This window comes from Suncus etruscus, chromosome 16, assembly GCF_024139225.1.
Source record: "Suncus etruscus isolate mSunEtr1 chromosome 16, mSunEtr1.pri.cur, whole genome shotgun sequence".
NCBI lineage: Eukaryota > Metazoa > Chordata > Mammalia > Eulipotyphla > Soricidae > Suncus > Suncus etruscus.
In genome coordinates, this window is record NC_064863.1 from 43,318,417 (window position 1) to 43,339,533 (window position 21,117).

The 21,117-nt window shown below is 45.1% G+C and overlaps 1 pseudogene; it reads left to right on the forward strand.

The window, feature by feature from the left end:
• Nucleotides 1-6,317: 6,317 nt before the first annotated feature.
• Nucleotides 6,318-6,411, forward strand: LOC126033220 (uncharacterized; annotated as a pseudogene).
• Nucleotides 6,412-21,117: the final 14,706 nt, after the last annotated feature.

Sequence of the window (21,117 nt, forward strand, 5' to 3'; positions counted from 1 at the left end):
ATGGAGTATGTGGATTAACCTCAACCCTTTTGTTACAGCGCCACGGATTTGAAGCTGATGTCCTCAACCCCAACCTGATTAGACCACTACCAGGTATCAAGAGCACCCCCCCTTTTTTTTTTTTTTTAAGAAATGGGTGGGTCGCCATGGGATCACTGCTAGGGCATAACGAAGTTCTTAGTGTTCAATTGCACTGAAACTCAAGTTCCCCAAATTTTAAGGGAGAATCCATGAGTGTGTTAACAAGTTTGTTTCCTGTCAAACCATCTACAACTGCCACCCGTTTCACAAATAAAAGTATTTAATGCTCAATTGAGTCTCTGTATGTGTTGTGAGAGGGGAATGAAAGCCATTAATGGAAATAAGCATTTCTGGCACTTGTAGTCATTCACATTTAGATAATTGTAAGTAAAAGTAGCAGATTGCATCATCTTTTGAGGGGGGTGATATATGCTACACTTTTACTCAATGTCACTACTATACTGCCTTCTATACTCTGCTTTTCCAATTACGTTTACCTGCCGGCTGCAGGAGGCAAAGTCAGTAAGCCTTGAACATTGGGGGCTATGGCCCAAAGAACTAAAACAAAAAAAAGATTTCTCTAGGGCAGGGCCACAAAATGTACAGAGGGCAGTTTGCAGCCTGTGGGCTGCAAGTTTGAGACCCCTGAATTAAGTGGTGATCCACCTTGGCTTTGTGGTTGACCTTGGGGTTTTCCTTTCAGGGCCTCCCCTGTTCAGAAAAAGACCAAGGTTTAGAAGTATACAGGGTGATAACCTCACCCACTGTACTGTCGGGCCTCTCTGCGTCTTTGATTTGACTGCACTAAATATCATGTAACTAATATTTAGTATTTATCCTTGACTTGTCACTTATGATACATTCTAGGGGGTACATTAGACATTTAATTAGGGCTTACTCCTGGTGTACTCAACCATATAGGGCAGGGGTCTCAAACTCGCAGCCCTCTGTACAACACTTTGTGGCCCGAGGCCGGCCTTCAAATATCCTGGTATTTGCGATTATTCGCTTACCGAATAATCTCAAGAAAAATCGCATTAAACATTCGCATACCCCAAGCAGTTCCATTCGAGGTATGCAAATGTCTAATGCGATTTTTATTGCGAATATTCAGTAATCGAAATCCCTTATGCGGCCCTGCCTCACCCAGACTTTGCCTCCTGAGGCCCCCAGGTAAATTGAGTTTGAGACCCCTGATATAGGGTGTTGGATCAAACCAAGGTTATGTACAAGGCAAATACCCTAACCACTTTACAGTTTGTTTTCACCTGGCAGCTCTGATGAGTTACTCCTAGCTCTGCGCTCAGAAATCATTCCTGGCAGGCTTGGGGGACCATCCTGGGTCATCTGTGTGCAAGGCAAATGCCCCGCTGCTGTGCTATATATTACTCCAGCTCTAGTCTTTTTGGCGTAGAAAAGATCTGGACATAGCACGTGTTTCAGCTAAGCTTTATCCCATAATACTTTTTGGGGGGCCACACCCGGCAGCACTCAGGGTTTACTCCTGGCTAAATGCTCAGAAATCGCCCCTGGCAAGCACAGGGGACTATATGGAATGCCTCGAACCACCTTCCTGCATGAAAGGCAAATGCCTTACCTCCATGCTATCTCTCCAGCCCCCCATAATACTTTCTTTTTTGTGTGTGTGTGTTTTTGTTTTTTTTTTTGCTTTTGGGGCCATACCCGGCAGTGCTCAGGGGTTCCTCCTGGCTGTCTGCTCAGAAATAGCTCCTGGCAGGCCTGGGGGACCATATGGGACACCAGGATTCGAACCAACCACCTTTGGTCCTGGATCGGCTGCTTGCAAGGCAAACACCGCTGTGCTATCTCTCCGGGCCCCCCATAATACTTTCTAAGGCTGTACTTGCTTATCCAGTTATCTCTAAATGGACTTTCTACTTGGCTTATGAGAATATTGTTTTCCTGAACATGGTATAAAAGTCTCTTGTCAACACTTGAATCCTTTGCGTTTTTAATATTTGGGGAGCCACTCCTGCAACTACTACTGGACCACATGCACCCAGCTGCAGCTGCTTTACACCACCAGGGTTTCAAAATGTAGATCCTCACCACTTCACTTTCAGGAACTTGAAGGAGGCAAACACCTTACCTCCAAGCTATCTCTCCAGCCCCAAGGCTGATGCTCTTAACAGTAAGTATAGCTGCAGGACATTTGCCTTACAGGCTGCCAGTTTCCAGCATCTCATATGGTCCCATAAGCACTGCCAGAAGTGATTCCGAGTGATCTGAGCAGTCTGTTATTTCCCCAAAACATTTGCCAAAGGAATTACACCAAACTGGATCAGGTGCAAATTAGAACATGTTTGCTAGCAGGTACAAGAGCCTGCCAGGTGTGTAGGTAGACTATTTTGGGGGAGGGGGCCAACTATGTGCTAGACTTGAGCTGCCTTACCTGCTATACTATCTGGCCCCGGACCTTTAGCCTTCAAACACCTATGGGAAGCAAACCATACAACCCCGAAGGAGTGAGTGTTGTTGGGCTGCGAGACCTGGAAGCACCTATTAAAGGCCACTTTTCGAGGCTACCAGAGCCCCAAATCTGGGTCGCATTTCAAGGCGTCTATAGGCACAGAGGGCGGGGTATGAGGAAAGGCTGAGAAGTGGCCTACAGCCTCTAGGTAGCAAGGGAGGACAGCAGTAGACTACTATAAAGCCGGATGGCAGCTGCACTCGCAAAAGGTCTGACAAGTCTTGACAACCTAGGCAGAGCTCACTGGGTGCAGACAAATTGGCTGAGGATGAGAAAACCCTTGAACTATTGGGTTTTCTACTTTTTTGGTTTTTCAGCCACACCCGGGCTATGAGCTCAGAAATCGCGCCTGGTTTGGGGGACCATATGGGACACTGGGGGATCAAATGGCGGTCCGGTCCGTCCTAGGCTAGTGCGCGCAAGGCAGATGCCTTACTGCTTGCACCACCACTCCAGCCCCACTATTGGTTCTTTTTTTTTTTTCTTTGTTTTTTGTTTTGGGGGTCATACCCAGCAGCACTCAAGGGGTTATTCCTGGCTTTACACTCAGAAATTGCTCCTGGCAGGTTTGTGGGGGGGGAGGGAACGGGACTGGGGATTCGAGCCACCGTCCTGCATACAAGGCAAACATCCTACCTCCATGCTATCTCTCCCCACTATTGGTTCTTTTTAAAACAACCATACCCTCTTGACTCTTCATTGCCTTCTGAGAGGCTTTATAGTGAGGTGGGGTGAGAGTGCACCTATTTTTCACATGCCGGGGCTCCAATACTTCCCATGGCACTTGACCACCTTTTCAGACGTACTGGTAGATTTTGACATTCCTGACTTCAGCCTTCTGCCCATTCTATGAAAACCACAATTTTACTTGTGCCTGGGAAGAGACATGAACCTTGGCAAATTAAGATATTTATCATGAAGTGTTCTGATCACAACACTTTTTTTTTCTACTCACACCTAACTGTTCAGTGCTCACTCTGCCTGTGCACTCAGGGATCACTCCTGGTAGTGCTCCAGAATCCTGGGGTGCCAGGCACTAGGTCTGTACAATCCCCAGTCTGGTTTTTTGTTTTATTATTATTTTTTTTAATCAAACACTAAACCACTGTGTCTTAATTCATTTAATGAACAGAGCAGCCCCTTAATTGGTGCTGTTGGGATCTGAGACAGCTCAAAGGGCAGGGCTGCAGGTTTTTCATACTGGATTCTGGAAGGCTCCCTAGGACTTCATGCTCCCCTGAGGGATTCTGAACAACTGAGCTCAGCCAGATAATTGCCCCAAGACAAACAGGAAAAAACTTCTCAACAAACCTTTTGGTACAATTATAGCACATTCTTTTTCTTTTTTTGCTTTTTGGTTCATACCTGCTGATGCTAAGGATTTACTCTTTCCTGTCCTCAGAGATCACTCCTGGTAAGATTGGGGACAATCTAGGATGCTGGGAATCAAACCCATATAAGCATGCAACGCAAGCTCCCTACAGACTATACTATCATTTTGGCCCTAATACTTTTTTTTTATTGTGGTCAAAGTGAAGTGGTTCATACTCTTCTGTGTAATGATTTCTTACTTGTTTTTTATTGTGGTCAAAGTGAACTAGTTCATACTCTTCTGTGTAAGGATTTCATGATTATGTTTACTTGTATATTTCCTTCATTAGCCATATGTAGTTTATTGCTTAGTTTGTTCATTATGTCAATGATACCACAATTTGGTGTGATATCCAGGCAAACTACCTTGGTTTGATCTTTTTTTTTTTTTTTTTTTTTTTTTTTTTTGTGGTTTTTGGGTCACACCCGGCAGTGCTCAGGGATTATTCCTGGCTCCAGGCTCAGAAACTGCTCCTGGCAGGCACGGGGGACCATATGGGACGCCGGGATTCGAACCGATGACCTCCTGCATGAAAGGCAAATGCCTTACCTCCATGCTATCTCTCCGGCCCCTTGGTTTGATCTTTGGCACTACATATAGTTCACCAAATATCAGCAGTGAGCCCTGAGATCACAACCAGGAATAAACTCTGACAGCACCAGCTGTGGCCTCAAAACAAAAACAAGCAACAACTGTATATGTACATATATATGTATGTATTAATCATGTGGTTTACACAATTCAATTTGACAGTCACTGAATTATCTGTAATATATTTAATATACTATATATATTTATATACAATTATGTATTTATATAGTTTGTGTGTGGTGCCAGGGATCAAATCCATGGACTTATATATGCAAGACAAGTATTATAAGACTGAGCTACCTCCCTGGCCTAAATTTTTTTTTTTTTTTTAGTTTTTTTTAGTTTTTGGGTCACACCCAGCGGTGCTCAGGGGTTACTCCTGGCTGTCTGCTCAGAAATAGCTCCTGGCAGGCATGGGGGACCATATGGGACACCGGGATTCGAACCAACCACCTTTGGTCCTGGATCAGCAGCTTGCAAGGCAAACGCTGCTGTGCTATCTCTCCGGGCCCCCCTGGCCTAAATTTGAGGGGGTTTTTTTGTTTTTGTTTTTGTTTTTTTGGCTTTTGGGCCACACCCATTTAACTCAGGGGTTACTCCTGACAGAAACCAAAAAAAATTTTTTGGGGGGGGGGCCAAACCCATATAAGCTCAGGGGCTACTCCTGGCTATGAGCTCAGAAATCACCCCTGGCTTGGGGGGGACCATATGGGACGCCGAGGATCGAACCGAGGTCTGTCCTACGCTAGTGCTTGCAAGGCAGACACTTTACCTCTAGCGCCACCTTCCCGGCCCCTAAATTTGAGTCTTTTTTTTTTTTTTTTTTTTTTTTGGTTTTTGGGCCACACCCATTTAACACTCAGGGGTTACTCCTGGCAATGAGCTCAGAAATCGCCCCTGGCTTGGGGGGACCATATGGGACGCCGGGGATCAAACCAAGGTCTGTCCTACGCTAGTGCTTGCAAGGCAGACACCTTAGCTCTAGCGCCACCTTCCCAGTTCCTAAATTTGAGTCTTTTTTTTTTTTTTGGTTTTTGGGTCACACCTGGCGGTGCTCAGGGGTTACTCCTGGCTGTCTGCTCAGAAATAGCTTCTGGCAGGCATGGGGGACCATATGGGACACCGGGATTCGAACCAACCACCTTTGGTCCTGGATCAGCTGCTTGCAAGGCAAATCTCTCCGGGCCCAAATTTGAGTCTTAATGCTTTGCACGTGTGGGGGGCGGGGGAGGGAGTGATTGTGTCTATATCTTTTGATGAACATCATAAGTGATCTATGTGTCCCCTCCCCCCATTTTGTTTTGGCCATACTTGGTAGATCTCAGGACACTCAGGGATTGGGGGTAATCAAAGGATTCCAGAGATAAAACCCAGATTAGCCACATGCAAAGCTGATGTCCTACCTGCTGTATTATTGCTCTGGCCCCAATAAGTGTATTTCTATTAAGTATATACCTAAAAATTGAGTTGGTATAGTATAGGTTGTGTCATGATCAAAGTTAATATTTTGGGAGCTGGAGCACTAGAGGTAAGGCGTCTCTGCCTTGCAAGCGCTAGCTAGCCTAGGACGGACCACGGTTCGATCTCCCGGCATCCCATATAGTCCCCCCAAGCCAGGAGTGATTTCTGAGCGCATAGCCAGGAGTAGCCCCTGAGCGTATATGGGTCTGGCCCCCCCCAAAAAAAATTTTTTTTTGGTTCTGTTATTTTGTAGGTGAGGGCACACCTAATGGTGCTTAGGGATGTTGCTCAGGGATCATTCCTGTAGTTGTCAGGAGACCATTATCAGTGCCATGAATTCAAACCAGGATTAGTCAACTGCATGCAATGCAAATTTAAAAAGTTATGGCAGCACATAAACTAAAATTGGGAATGCTTCAGAGCATGGCCCCTGTGCAAGGATGACACACACATTTGTGAAGTGTTCCATATTTGAAAAAAAAAAGTTAAATGTTTACACCAATTTTTCTTCCTATCAATAACACAAGTTTTTCTATTTCCAAATCTACATTTGATACTTTCCAATTTAAACATTTTTCTGGGTGATAATTGGATAATTGGTATGTGATTTTAATTGGCATCCACCTGATAATCAAGTTGAGCTCTTTTCATGAGTTTGTTGATTATTTAGAAATAAGTTTCTGAACTGGAAAGATAGTATAGCAGGTAATGCTCTTGCCTTGCATGCAGCTGACCTGGGTTTGATCCCCAGCATCCCAAATAGTTCCCGGAGCTTATCAGGAGTGATCCCTGAGAATGTCTCTGTGAGTGACACCAGGATAAGTGAGCTACAGTAGGAGCAATCCAAAAATAAATTAACCAAACCAAAAACAACGCTGGCTGCGTGTTTGTTTTTTTTTGTTTTGTTTTGGTTTGGTTTTGGTTTGTTTGTTTTTTTTTATTGTTTTTGGGTCACACCCTGCAGCGCTCAGGGGTTACTCCTGGATCTACACTCAGGAATCGCCCCTGGCAGGCACAGGGGGCCATATGGGATGCTAGGATTCGAACCACTGTCCTTATGCATGAAAGGCAAACTCACTACCTCCAAGCTATCTCTCCGGGCCCCCCACCTTTTTTTTTTTTTTTTTTTTTTTTTGGTTTATGGGTCACACCCGGCAGTGCTCAGGGGTTACTCCTCGCTCTATGCTCAGAAATAGCTCCTGGCAGGCTTGGAGGATCATATGGGGTGCCAAGATTTGAACCACCGTCCTTTTGCATCTAAGACAAATGCCTTAGCGCTGTTCTATCTCTTCGCCCCCCCCCTTTTTTTTTTAATAATTACTGTGGTTCTAAATATTTTCATGATTGAGTTTCTGTCAGAATGTATGACAGTGCACTTTTCCCTCCACCAGTGATGTCTCCTGTTTCCCTACTACCCACCCCACCCACCTGGGGCAGCCATCTCTCTTCTCTCCTCTCCTCACTCCCCTCCCCTCTTCTCTCTCTTTCTCTCTCTTTCTTCCCCCTTCTGCACCCCCTCCCACTGTAGTGTAAGGCCACCCTGAATTAAGACTTAGCATAGGGCCAGAGAGAGAAGGTCATTGGTTCAAATCCTGGCATCCCATATGGTCCCCAGAGCCTGCCAGGAGCGATTTCTGAGCATAGAGCCAGGAGTAACCCCTGTGTGATGCCAGGTGTGACCAAAAAAAAAAAAAAAGGACAGTACAAACTCCTCTTTTTTTGTTTCTTTGTTTGTTTTGTGGTTTTTGGGTCACACCCAGCAGTGCTCAGGGGTTATTCCTGGCTCCAGGCTCAGAAATTGCTCCTTGCAGGCACAGGGGACCATATGGGACGCTGGGATTCAAACCGATGACCTCCTGCATGAAAGGCAAACGCCTTACCTCCATGCTGTCTCTCCGGCCCCAAATTCTTCCATCTTAAGATGTCAACCATTTTGTACACACAGGCTGACCTCTCAGTCACCCCCCTCTTCTCTCCAGAATAAGGCATTATGTAAGGCAGAGTGAGTTGACCTAGAAATTACCTTCCAACCAAGTCTTGAACCTCCCAACCATGTCCCAAACAATGTGCCAATCCATCAAATAATAGGAGGAAACTGGTTGTCTGACAGTTCCCAAGAATATGTAACCACCACACATAACCTTCAGGTGGATCGAACCAATCATTCCAAAGGCCACAAGGAAATTGTGAGTTGTGGTTGTAGAGCATAAAAGGAAGCCCTTTACCCAAGGCCAAGGTCGCGCTCCTTCTGAAGGGGACGGCCCTTTACAGGTCAGCTTCAGGGCTTAATAACACTTGCTTGACTTGTGATGCATAATAAAATCCTTTCATACAAAGATCATTGCTTTGTGTGGTCTTCGATACTGAACCCTAATAGTTACTTGCTCTGTTGTTAATGAAGGGGGTACCATGTACATGCATATCACTATCCCCTTTCAGCACCCATAAAACAACCCTGATTTGTTACATTTCTTTCTTTCTTTCTTCCTTCCTTTTTTTTTGTTTGTTTGTTTTGTTTTGTTTTTGAGTCACACCAGGCAGCACTCAAGTTATGCCTGGCTCTATCTCAGAAATTGCTCCTGGCAGCTCGGGGGACCATATGGGATGCTGGGATTTGAACCAATGACCTTCTGCATGAAAGGCAAACACCTTACTCCGGCCCCTTTCTTCCTTTTTTGTTGTTGTTCTTTGGGTCACACCCGGCAGTGCTTAGGGGTTACTCCTGGCTCACACATTCCCCCCACCGGCTGAACAGGGTGGCAGACGTGTGTTCCAAGCTGGAGGGGGAAGACCTCATCCTCAGTCCCTCCATCAGTCAACCCCATCCAGAGCTGACTTGCAGCATTTAAGCAGTTTAGCCAAATGCAGAAAGGAGAAAGCAGAAATCTCAGGGTCCCACACTTGCCTTGTACACACCTGAGTGGGGATTGATCCCTGACACATCTTATGAAATGATTATTGAGTACAGAGCCAAGAGCAAATCCTGAATATGAAAGGGGAAGCCAGTTTTTTCCTTTCCAGCAACTGCAAGCAGCTTCACTTTAGTTGTCTCATCCTACATTTTAAACATTCCTGCAAATTCCTGGACTCTTTCTGAGACTGGGGAAGTTTACAATTACTCAAGACTATAAATTTTGCCCCAGACCTTGAGCACACTAAGATAAAGGGCAATACTTGGACATATGATGAAATATATTACCTAAAAGTTCTTAAATAAACACAGTCCCTGCCAGCCTAAGGGGAATGCAAAATGTTAATTTTATCTAACAACACAAATAAGTCCTAAATTAACAATACATCTCTGAGAAACAAACACGAATCCTCTGATACTTTGCTTGATAAGTAACACAAAGACCCAGTTTTCTTAATACACACACACACACACACACACACACACACACACACACTCACACACACACACACACACACCACCCCATACTTAATCCTATACTAAGTTCCTTCATGGTTTGAGGCTTCTCTTTTCTTTTCTTTTACTTTACAATAACTGTTTCTGTTTCTTTATTCTTTTTTTGTTGTTGTGGGGGTAAAGGACACACTTGGCAGTACTTAGGCCTGCTCCTGGTTTTGTGCTCAGAGAATCATTCTTGGGTTGTTGTTGTTTTTGGTATTGTTTTATTTGTATTGTTGTTCATTTGTTTTATTTCAATTTTAGACCACACTACCCTGGTGTTGCTCAGGGCTTACTCTGGCTCTGAGCTCTTAGGTAATGTTGGGACTTGAGTTCTGAACAAAGAGGAAGGCCATTTTGTAAAAGCCACATGACAGGCTTCTTCTCATGTCTGAGTAGGGAGAGATGTCATTTTGTATGAACCACATGGTATAAACCACATGCTAGGTCTATACAAGACTATTTCCATAGGCAATGCCCCAAACTACCTGGCCTTACCAAATATCAGGGAACGAGCAGTAGGAAGGTACCCCTAGACAATAGCCAATTATTTTAAAGATCATCAGAAAGCTGGAACCTCCCTATATCCTTTCCCTATATAATCTTCCCTATGACCTTGGGCAGGGCTCATCTCCTCTGGGGGATGGCCCTGGCTGGCCAGGCTGGGGAATCTTGTTGGCAGACGAATTAAAGTGTTAAACTTTATTCCAGTTTTGGGGTCTTCTTCTACTCCAGAGCTAATCAGTATTACTCCTGAAGTGACCGTATGGGGAGTCAGGCTTGAACCCAGGTACCAGTGTTTGCTTAATCAAGCACACAGAATTTCATGGTGGAATAACAAGGTTTTATTCAACAGTGGGCTAAGAGGAGACAAAAATGTGTCTGAAATCACCAGCTCTATCAGGGTCTCACAAACATTCTTGCTTTGTGTGTGTGTGTGTGTGTGTGTGTGTGTGTGTGTGTGTGTGTGTGTGTGTGTGTGTGTGTGTGTGTGTGTGTGTGGTTTTTGGGTCACACCCGGCATTGCTCAGGGGATACTCCTGGCTCCATGCTCAGAAATTGCTCCTGGCAGGCATGGGGGACCATATGGGATACCAGGATTTGAACTGATGACCTGCATGAAAGACAAACGCCTTATCTCCATGCTATCCCTCTGGCCTCTAAACATTCTTATAGGGTAAATATAAGAACCATCATCTCTTTTTTATGTTTGTTTTTGGTTTTTGGGTCACACCCAGCAGCACTCAGGGGTTACTCTTGGCTCTACGCTCAGAAATTGCTCCTGGCAGGCTCCGGGGACCATATGGGATGCTGGGATTCGAACCAATGACCTTCTGCATGAAAGGCAAATGCCTTACCTCCATGCTATCACTGCAGCCCAGCCATCATCACTCTTATCTATTGTGCTGTAGTGTAGTAAAGCAGTGAGATGACTTCATGCTGTTTTGTTTAATCTGACAGACCAAGTTTTACAGCAAGAATCGGGGGTTTCCAAGAATCTCCCATATTGAAGCTAGAGCGTTTCTTTTTTTTGTTTGTTTGTTTTTGTTTTGTTTTTTTTTTTTTTTGGCCCACACCCGGCGCTGCTCAGGGGTTACTCCTGGCTGTCTACTCAGAAATAGCTCCTGGCAGGCACGGGGGACCATATGGGACACCAGGATTCGAACCAACCACCTTAGGTCCTGGATCGGCTGATTGCAAGGCAAACACCGCTGTGCTATCTCTCCGGGTCCGCTTGAGCATTTCTTAAAGAAAGTTCATGATCTTTAGACTTTAAAAACTGTGGTCCTGCCTTGCAAGCTCCTTAACATTTTCACTATGAAAAGAAAACCCCTTGAAAAGGTACTACAAGGCTTAAGGTACTTGATTTGCATGAGGCCTACCTCCTTCCATCTCTGGCATCACATATGGTCTCTGGAGCTTGGCCAGGGTTGATTCCTGAGCACAAAGACTCTGAGCACAGCCAGGTATAGCCCCAATCCCAACCAAACCATACAAGGATAAATGAAAAACCACTTCTTGTGACCTTGCTGTTAAAGTGGTTGTTTTGGGGGCAGGAGTCCACCATCTTGCCCACATTTCAGACAGGCTAACATGAGAACAGGAGCTGCCATGAAATACCTGAATCTGGGCTATATGACATCAGCATGAAATGCATTTGGGATGTCTGGACAATGGTATTGTAAGGACAGGTGGGCTCATGCCAACCCCACATTCACAGACGCGGATCGAAATGCCTGGCCGGTTAGGCCCTAGGCTAACTATGCTTTACTACTCATATACAATGCCAGAGGTCAGGCTGATGTGGGTAAATGGAGCCTACCAACCTTCTGAGAAGAAAAGAGGCACCGGGGAGGCACAGAAACTCATACTGATAGATACCTATGGCGCCCCCATAAACACTTAGCTATGTCCACTCACTCACATCCAGGACTGGTAGACCTGCCTTGTCTGGGGAGGCCTTGATCTATTTGAATTATGTTACTTGTGCTATGCGAAATATGTATCCTTTGCTATCTGTTTCCTGAGGTTAACTGAACAATGTGCATGGTGCCAGTGACTATAAAATCTCTATGAACCCCAAGCCCGGGGCCTAGTCTACATCCTGCAATTTAGGAGTGGTTGGACCCCAGCATGCTGATTTGCATTGCCTAGTGGTCTCTGTCCTATCACTGGGTTGTTAGCACGAACTTATAAGTATCTTGAGATAGTGTCGTCTTTGTTTTGTAGAAAACATACTCAGGGGCCGGGCGGTGGCGCTAGAGGTAAGGTGCCTGCCTTGCCTGCGCTAGCCTTGGATGGACAGCGGTTCCATCCCCCGGTTTCCCATATGGTCCCCCAAGCCAGGAGCGACTTCTGAGCGCGTAGCCAGGAGTAACCCCTGAGTGTCACCGGGTGTGGCCCAAAAGCCAAAAAAAAAAGAAAGAAAACATATTCAATTTCTGCTTCTATACTCTCCCATCAGTTGTCTGCAAATGCCCCAATCCCTATCTATTATATAAAATGGAGGTTTTTTTTTTACTCCTGTTCCGTACCTAGTTTTCGGAGCACAAGTTTGACTGGGTCCGCCAACTTAAAAAGCACGAATCCTTCCAAATCGCAGAGTATGCCACGGGGTTCCTTGCTGGTTCACAATGCATGAAAGGCAAATGCCTTAGTAAACTCCAAGCTATCTCTCCGGCCCCCACAATGAGGATTTGTGTAACTAACCTACTGGCCTTGTGAGAAGGGATAGGAAAGGATTGGCAGACTTCCCCAAATAAACAATAGTCTGTCTAAAAATAACAGAAAAAAAAAATAACCGGCACACTGCACCCAGCCCTTATCTCTGGTGATTTCCTGTTTAGGAACACAGCCTATACTGTACAGCTGCTCTTAAAAGGGCACAACAACAATACAACAGGGGTTTCTTTTTGTATACATTGAGTCATTCCCTGTGTGCCCTGGAGAATCTAGAAGAGACAATATGTAACAACCCCACGGTGGAAGCCCAGCACAAAGTTGTCTGTTTTTGGTTTTGTTTTTGGGCTCCACCAAGCTGTGCACAGGGAGAACTCTTTGGCTTTGCACTAAAGAATCATTGCTGCATGCTTAGGGGCCCATATGGTATGAGTTGGCAGGGCAGCATGCAAAGCAAACGCCTTACCTGCTTCTCTATCACTCTGGCCACGTGGTATTTTTTTTTTTTTTTGGTTTTGTTTTTGGTTTTTGGGAAACACCTGGTGATGCTAGGAGTTACTCCTGGCTATGTGCTCAGAAATCATTCACCCCTGGCTTGGGGGACCATATGGGATGCTGGGGGATCGAACCATGGTTCGTCCTAGGTTAGTGTGTGCAAGGCAGACCACTTGAGCCACCATTTTTAGTAAATATTTTTCATAGTTTGTCTTCGTTTGGTCTTGATCCTCTTTCTTTTTTTTTTTTTTTGGTTTTTGGGCCACACCCGGTGACACTCAGGGGTTACTCCTGGCTATGCGCTCAGAAGTCGCTCCTGGCTTGGGGGACCATATGGGACGCCGGGGGATCGAACCGCGGTCCGTCCGAGGCTACCACAGTCAAGGCAGGCACCTTACCTTTAGCGCCACCGCCCGGCCCCATTGATCCTCTTTTTCATATGTGAAATAAGTCTTAGACTATGAACCAAATGAATTAGAGCTTGTTGTCAGTAAAGGTCTTTCTCAGCTCAATCCCCAATCTGCCTTTTTTTTTTTTTTAATATATAAAATCTTTGGGGTCGGAGAGATAGCATGGAGGTAAGGCATTTGCCTTTATGCAGAAGGACAGTGGTTTGAATCCCAGCTTCCCATATGGTCCCCTGAGCCTGCCAGGAGCGATTTCTGAGCATAGAGCCAGGAGGAACCCTGAGTGCTGCCGGGTGTGACCCAAAACCACACACACACAAAATAATTTATAAAAATCGCAAAAAAAATTTATAAAAATATACATTATTGGGGCCGGAGAGATAGCACAGCGGCGTTTGCCTTGCAAGCAGCCGACCCAGGACCTAAGGTGGTTGGTTCAAATCCCAGTGTCCCATATGGTTCCCCGTGTTTGCCAGGAGCTATTTCTGAGCAGACAGCCAGAAGTAACCCTTGAACGTCAGGTGTGACCCAAAAACCAAAAACAAACAAAAGCACATTCTTTATCAGGTATATGAACTGCAAACTATTTGTTGGGTGTTGGAATTTTCATTGAGTTCTTTTTTTGGATTTTTGAGCCACACCCGTTTGATTACTCCTGGCTAAGCGCTCAGAAATTGCCCCTGGCTTGTGGGGACCATATGGGACGCCAGAAGATCGAACCTCGGTCCTTCTTGGCTAGCGCTTGCAAGGCAGACTCCTTACCTCTAGCGCCACCTCTCCGGCCCCCATTGAGTTCTTTTTTATTCTTTCTTGATATGGATGTGCATGTGCTCCCTGGGACCATGCATCAGTCCTGTGTACATGTGTGCTGCCAGCCCATGCACATTTACCAGTGTCCAATGATGACATTCCTCATTTTGCTGCTGTGAAATTAAATTACTATATTCATTGGGGCCTATTTGTTGTTCTTGTTCCATCTTGTAGGGGTTTGTTTTGTTTAGCTTTGTACCGGGCCTAACAGTCTTCATTACTATAGCTTTATCATTTTCATAAATATCAGTGAACTGAATTTTTTTTATTTATGAAAATGTAAGCATAAATTGTCTTGTGGTTGGTTCGTGGCTGTGCGAGAATAGAGAAAAGTGTTGGCAGTGCTTCTTAGAAAATACTTAGAGTCTACCAGTCACAACGTTTCACAGCTACAGAATATCTTCAGTTAATTGGTGGGATGTGCTTTTAACTTTTTTGTTTCTGGTTTGGGGGCCACACTCAGCTGGTGTTAGAGGTATTCCCAGCTGAGTGCTTATGGGGGAACTATATAGTGCTAGGGAACTAAAGCAGAACACTTGCATGAAAAGCATTGAGCTATGTCCTGTCCAGAATGCTTTTTATTTAATTTTTTGTTTGTTTTTCACTCACACCTAGCAGCAATAAGGGGTTTCTCCCAGCTCTGCGCTTAGAAATCACTCCTGGCAGGCTCAGAGGACCATATGGGATGCCAAAGAAAGATCAAACCTAGGTCAGCCACGTGCAAGGCACACACCCTACCCACTGTGCTATTGTTCTGGACCCTCTTGTTTTGTTTTGTTTTTCTGTTTTTGGGTCATAACCAGCAGCACTCAGGGGTTACTCCTGGCTCCACGTTCAGAAATCGCTCCTGGCAGGCTCGGGGACCTATATGTGATGCCGGGATTCGAACCAATGACCTTCTGCATGAAAGGCAAACGCCTTACCTCCATGCTATCTCTCTGGACCCTCTTTTTATTTTTATTCATTTTTTATTTGGGGCCACACGTAGCTGGTTCAGTCATGAGCAATCACTCTCAGTGGGGCTAAGGGATCCATCTGGGGTTCTGGGAATGAAACTCAGGTTGGTTGCATCAAGGTAAGCACTTACCTACGTTTGGTATTATTCTTCAAGCTCCGAACGCTCTTTTAAAATATGCATTTTTACAAAGAGCCCTAAACACTCTTTATTAAAAAAATATAAAATTCTTTTTGAGCCACCTGACCTCATCCACTTCTTTGGACCTTTAACTTTTAGCAGTGATGACAAAATATGTAAGAGTGCAATGTTTTTGGGGCTGGAGAGATAGCATGGAGGTAAGGCATTTGCCTTGCATGCAGAAGGACGGTGGTTCAAATCCCAGCATCCCATATGGTCCCCCGAGCCTCCCAAGGGCGATCTCTGAGCATAGAGCCAGAAGTAACTCCTGAGAGCTGCCAGTTGTGACCCAAAAACCAAAAAAAAAAAGAGTGCAATGCTTTAAAAAATATATTTCTAAAGAGGGGGCGGGAGGGTGGGAGGGAGAAAAAAGAAAAAAAGATTACTGCTGTAGTCCTACTACTACCCCTAGTTTATTATGTGTTCTGATCCAAGGACATACTTCACAGTTCAATTTTAGGTCTTTTTATTTTTATTATTATTATTATTATTATTATTATTATTATTATTATTTTGGTTTTTGGGTCACACCCAGAAGCGCTCAGGGGTTACTGCTGGCTCTACACTCAGAAATTGCTCCTGGCAGGCTCAGGGGACCATATGGGATGCCAGGATTCGAACCACCAACCTTCTGCATGGAAGACAAACGCCCTACCTCCATGCTATCTATCCGGCCCCAATTTTAGGTCTTTTTATACTGTAACTAGAGATGTTTGCATTTGCTCTCCAACCTGCCATCAGAGTTGAGTCAGACTGAAATTTTCCTGCATGTAGAACATACCATATTTATGTTAAGTGTGATTTCTTGGGGGATGGGAGGAGCACATAACAGTGTCACCTGGCTCCATGCTCTGGCTCCAGTAGGGTTACTCCTGGCTCTGCACTCAGAAATCGCTCCTGGCAGGCAAAGGGGACCATATGGGATGCTGGGATTTGAACCACCATCCATTCTGGACCAGCTGATTGCAAGGCAAAACTCCCTACCACTGTGTATCCTTCCTGCCCCAGGACTTTAGTTCTTATCTAACCAGTCAGTGCTGGGATGTACTCCTTGAGCACACAGCACAAGACTTTCTGTGCTCAGTGCAACTATGACAGTTGACACTGAGCATGTGTGTGTGTGTGTGTGTGTGTGTGTGTGTGTGTGTGTGTGCAGTACTCGAATTTGTGGCTTTTTCTGTGTGTGTGTGTGTGTGTGTGTGTGTGTGTGTGTTACAATACCCCACTCCCTGGAGCCCCAAGTACTTGAATTTGTGGCTTTGTGTGTGTGTGTGTTTTACAATACCCCACTCCCTGAGATCTAAACCAAGGATTGATTCGTACATGCAAAGCCCTACTCTCAGCTACATTCCTACTGGCCTTCATTTTTTTCCCCCTCTTCAGGGAAAGAGGTACACCTGGTTGTACTCTTGGCTCTGCACTCCATAATCGCTATTGGTATAGAATAGGGAATCATATGGGATGTCAGAAATCTAACCCAGGTCAGCTGCATACAAAGCAAGCATCTTACCCATTGTACTCTCTCTCTAGTCCTACTCATTTGTTCTTTTTAATGATTAAAACACTAAAATTTTTAATGTTTTAATTTTTGGGCCACACCCGGTGACGCTCAGGGGTTACTCCTGGCTATGCGCTCAGAAACTGGTCCAGGCTTAGGGGACCATATGGGACGCTGGTGATCGGAACTAAGGTCCATCCTAGGCTAGCGCAGGAAAGGCAGAAGCCTTACCATTTGTGCCACTGCTCCGGCCCCAATATTAAAAATTAATATTTCATTTTTAAAGTGATCAAACTAAGAAATGTATTTTAAGGCATATCTAAATCTTAATAAGTATGAGATTTAAGTTATGAAGCCCCACAGCCATCTACCACCTCTACAAGGCTCAGACTTAAAGGAGCCTATTTCTCCCTAGAAATCTCACAGATGGGACAGATGTCTAGTGATCCAGCCACTGTATTCACATTCAGGGGCCGCCTTCCACTTTAGTTGTTAGTTTAGTTCAGTGGTCAGCCTAGCTTTGATCCCTTGACATCCTGTATCGTCCCAAAGCCTGCCAGGAGTAATCGCTGAGTGCATAGCCAGGAGTAAGCCCTGAGTAGCTCAAAAAACCATAAAAACAAACAAAAACAAAAGAAAGGTCACAGGAGATGAAAGTGATTATCCTGGGGCCGGGCGATGGCGCTAAAGGTAAGGTGCCTGCCTTGCCTGCGCTAGCCTTGGACGGACCGCGGTTCGATCCCCCGGTGTCCCATATGGTCCCCCAAGCCAGGAGCAACTTCTGAGCACCTAGCCAGGAGTAACCCCTGAGCATTACCGGGTGTGGCCCAAAAATCAAAAAAAAAAAAAAAAAAAAAGAAAGTGATTATCCTACATGTGGACAACCTGTGGAAAATAAGCTTATTTGATCCTAGGCACCCCATATAGCCACCAGAGTTCCACAAAGGAGTGATTCCTGAGCTGCCGTGGGTCAAAAAAATCAAGAAAAAAAAAAAAAAACTGATTAGAACAAGCAATAGGGGGCCAGAGAGATAGCAGGTAAGGTGTTTGCCTTCCATGCAGAGGGACGGTGGTTCAAATCCCAGCATCCCATATCGTCTCCTGAGCCTGCCAAGACAATTTCTGAGCATAGAGCCAGGAATAACCCCTGAGCGCTGCCGGATGTGATCCAAAAAAGAAAAAAAAGAAAGAAAAAATAGGGGCTGGAGCTATAGCACAGTGGTAGGGCATTTGCCGTGCACACGGCCAACCCAGATGCATGACCCAATTCAAGATAGCAAGGTTGCACTTCATTTATGAACTTACGGCAGGCAAGCATCCGCTCTCTCCTTTAAGATACACTTCCCTCAGACTGACTCTGTAAATTGCGACTGAGCAGAGTTTTTTCTGGGACAAGAGACACGGGGGATGGACAACCTACATGCCTGGAGCCTATAGGTGGGTCTTCTGGCAATATGCTTTATGGGTGGAGACAACCTATATCTTTTAGGCCAATGGAATTTTCTAATTTCCCCAATGTTTTATGTACCTATACAAAGACAAAACAAACACCTGCTCCTCCACCCCCATTTTTTTCTCTTCTTTTAATTTTACATATACTCTAGATAGGGCCTCTTGCTTTTCCATAGAACTTGAATCACTTTGTTCTATCTCACATTTCTATGTCTTTTTACAAATTGAGAAAAGGAAAAAAGTACGTGGATGAGGCCCAGGAGCCAAAATGTCTGAGTAACATAGAGTGGGGGAATAAAAAAAAAAAGAGGTCAGTTCTAAATACCCAAGCCAAAGTCAACAACAGGACCAAGAAACTCAAACTATAACAAGCTAAACACACCTGTTACACTAGTAGTCCAGGGGGCTAGGGGCAGAGGTTTGGGGTGCATGCTGGAAACTATGGTGGAGGGAGGTCAACACTGGTGGTGGGAATGGCCCTAATTCACTATCATTAAACACCTGAACTACAACTGTGAAAGACATGTAATCAACAAAATTGGGGGGGAGGGGTTGGGTCACACCCAGCAGCACTCAGGGGTTACTCCTGCCTCTACGCTCAGAAATGGCGGGATTGGGGGACCATATGGGACGCTGGGATTCAAACCAATCCTACATGCAAGGCAAATGCCCTACCGCCATGCTCTCTCCAGCCCCCGTAATTAAAAATGTTTTTAAAAAAAGTCTCCCAGCTTAATCCAGTTGCTTGTCAGTGGTCACACACCTTCCTTGTTAGGTTGCTGCAGTCCAAGTAAGGTGTTTCTGGAATACAGTAGTCTCGATTGGGGTGCTCCTCAAGTCTTCCCAGTGGCAGTAAATGCTTTTTCTTCCATCAGAAATTCCCAGAGGGCTAGTCAGAGCAGTAGGGCTCCTGCCTTGCATGCAGCCACCCTGGATTCAATCTATGGCATCCCAAAGTCCTTTTGAGTACCATCAGGAATGATCCCTAAGTCCAGAGCTAGGAGTTACTCCTAAGCATCACTAGGTGTGCACCACCCAAGAAAAAATGAAAAGCCCCTACTGAATTGGTCTTGCCCACTGAATTGGGGTGAGTTAATTCATGTCTCACTGGGCACATCCACTTAATGTTACTTAATGCATGAAGGCCAGTTTGACCTGTTTTGTTTTTTTTTAGATCATAACTGGGGATGCTTAGGAGTGACAGTGCTCAAAGGGACCATATCGAATACAGGCAACCAAAACAATGAGAATAAATCTTACTCAGCTTCTTCTGCTTCTCCATCTCTCTAGTCAGTTTGAAATTTATCTGGCATTTAAAGCGACCCCCATGAGAAAAAATAATCAGGTCAGTAAAGAGTATGACTTTGAGAAGATAAATGGAAATAAAATTCCTTTAGGTGGAAACTGGAAGCAGGGCTCCTCCCGAGTGGTATTCAAGGATCCACATCCAGACCCAGTAATTCTGGGAAACCATGGGTCACTAGGAATGAAACTGGGATCAGCTGCATTAAATATACACTTACCCATTAACTCCAGCCGCAACATTTAAACCTCAATACATCTTTGGTAAAAACTAACTTGGATGCGGTTTGTTTCTAGAATGTAAGAAATCTCCACCTATAAGTCACCTTAAGCAGAGATGGCTTTTAATTGTCATGGGATGAAGCACTAGATCAAACTGGGGTGTGTACTTCCTTGTCCAGTAAGGATGTTTGATTCTGTCTAAAGGGGCCAGAGAGATAGCATAGAGGTAAGGAGTTTGCCTTGCATGCAGAAGGACGGTGGTTCGAATCCTGGCATCCCATATGGTCCCCCGAGCCTGCCAGGAGCGATTTCTGAGTGTACAGCCAGGAGGAATCCCTGAGCGATGCCCGGGTGTGACCCAAAAACAACAAAACACACAAACAAAAAAACTGAAGTATGCTGTTCACAGGAGAAAGGGATAGCATAGTTTGTAAGTAAAAATCATCCCCCCTCCCAAGAAAATTCAAATATAACAGTTCTTTTTTTTTTTTTTTCTTTTTGTTTTTGGGCCACACCCGGCGGTGCTCAGGGGTTACTCCTGGCTGTCTGCTCAGAAATAGCTCCTGGCAGGCATGGGACACTGGGATTCAAACCAACCACCTTTGGTCCTGGATCGGCTGCTTGCAAAGCAAACACCGCTGTGCTATCTCTCCGGGCCCTGCACTCACACTCTTAGTGGATTTATGGAACCATAAGGTGTGCCATGGAAGCAAGGCAAATGCCCTAACTGCAGTACTCCTGTGCCAGCCCCAAGTATAACAGTTTTTTAATAACTCAGTATAACTGAGATTTTGGCAGTCGTACACTGATCCTCTTCTTTACGCAGAACAAGAATTGAAAGAATAAAGAGCATAATGGAGTAAACACATTTTTATTGGAAAGTGATTGAAAGCTCCTATCTTCTAGTACCTTAAGACTAATACCTTGCACCCATCTGGAGTGCTCTTCTAGCTGCAGTTTTGATGATGTGCAACACTCGCACAAAATTCCACACTTCAGGGATCCTCCCTGAATATCTCTGAACTCCCCTCCTGCTCATGTCTGACTAACCTACCTACTCTTCCCCCACAAGAGTTTGGGACCCTGGATCTTAGAGGGGGTAAGGGACAGCGGGTTCTTCTGAAACTGCTTCCTGCTGAATAGGGTTGTCGTCTTTCTCTCAGGGTCTCCAAACTCTTGCTGCTCTCTGTCAGGTAGGGGAGATCAAGGCGTTTCCATGATAAGCCAGGAATTCCTGCCTACAGAAGTCCAGGCCTAAGGTTCTTACCATG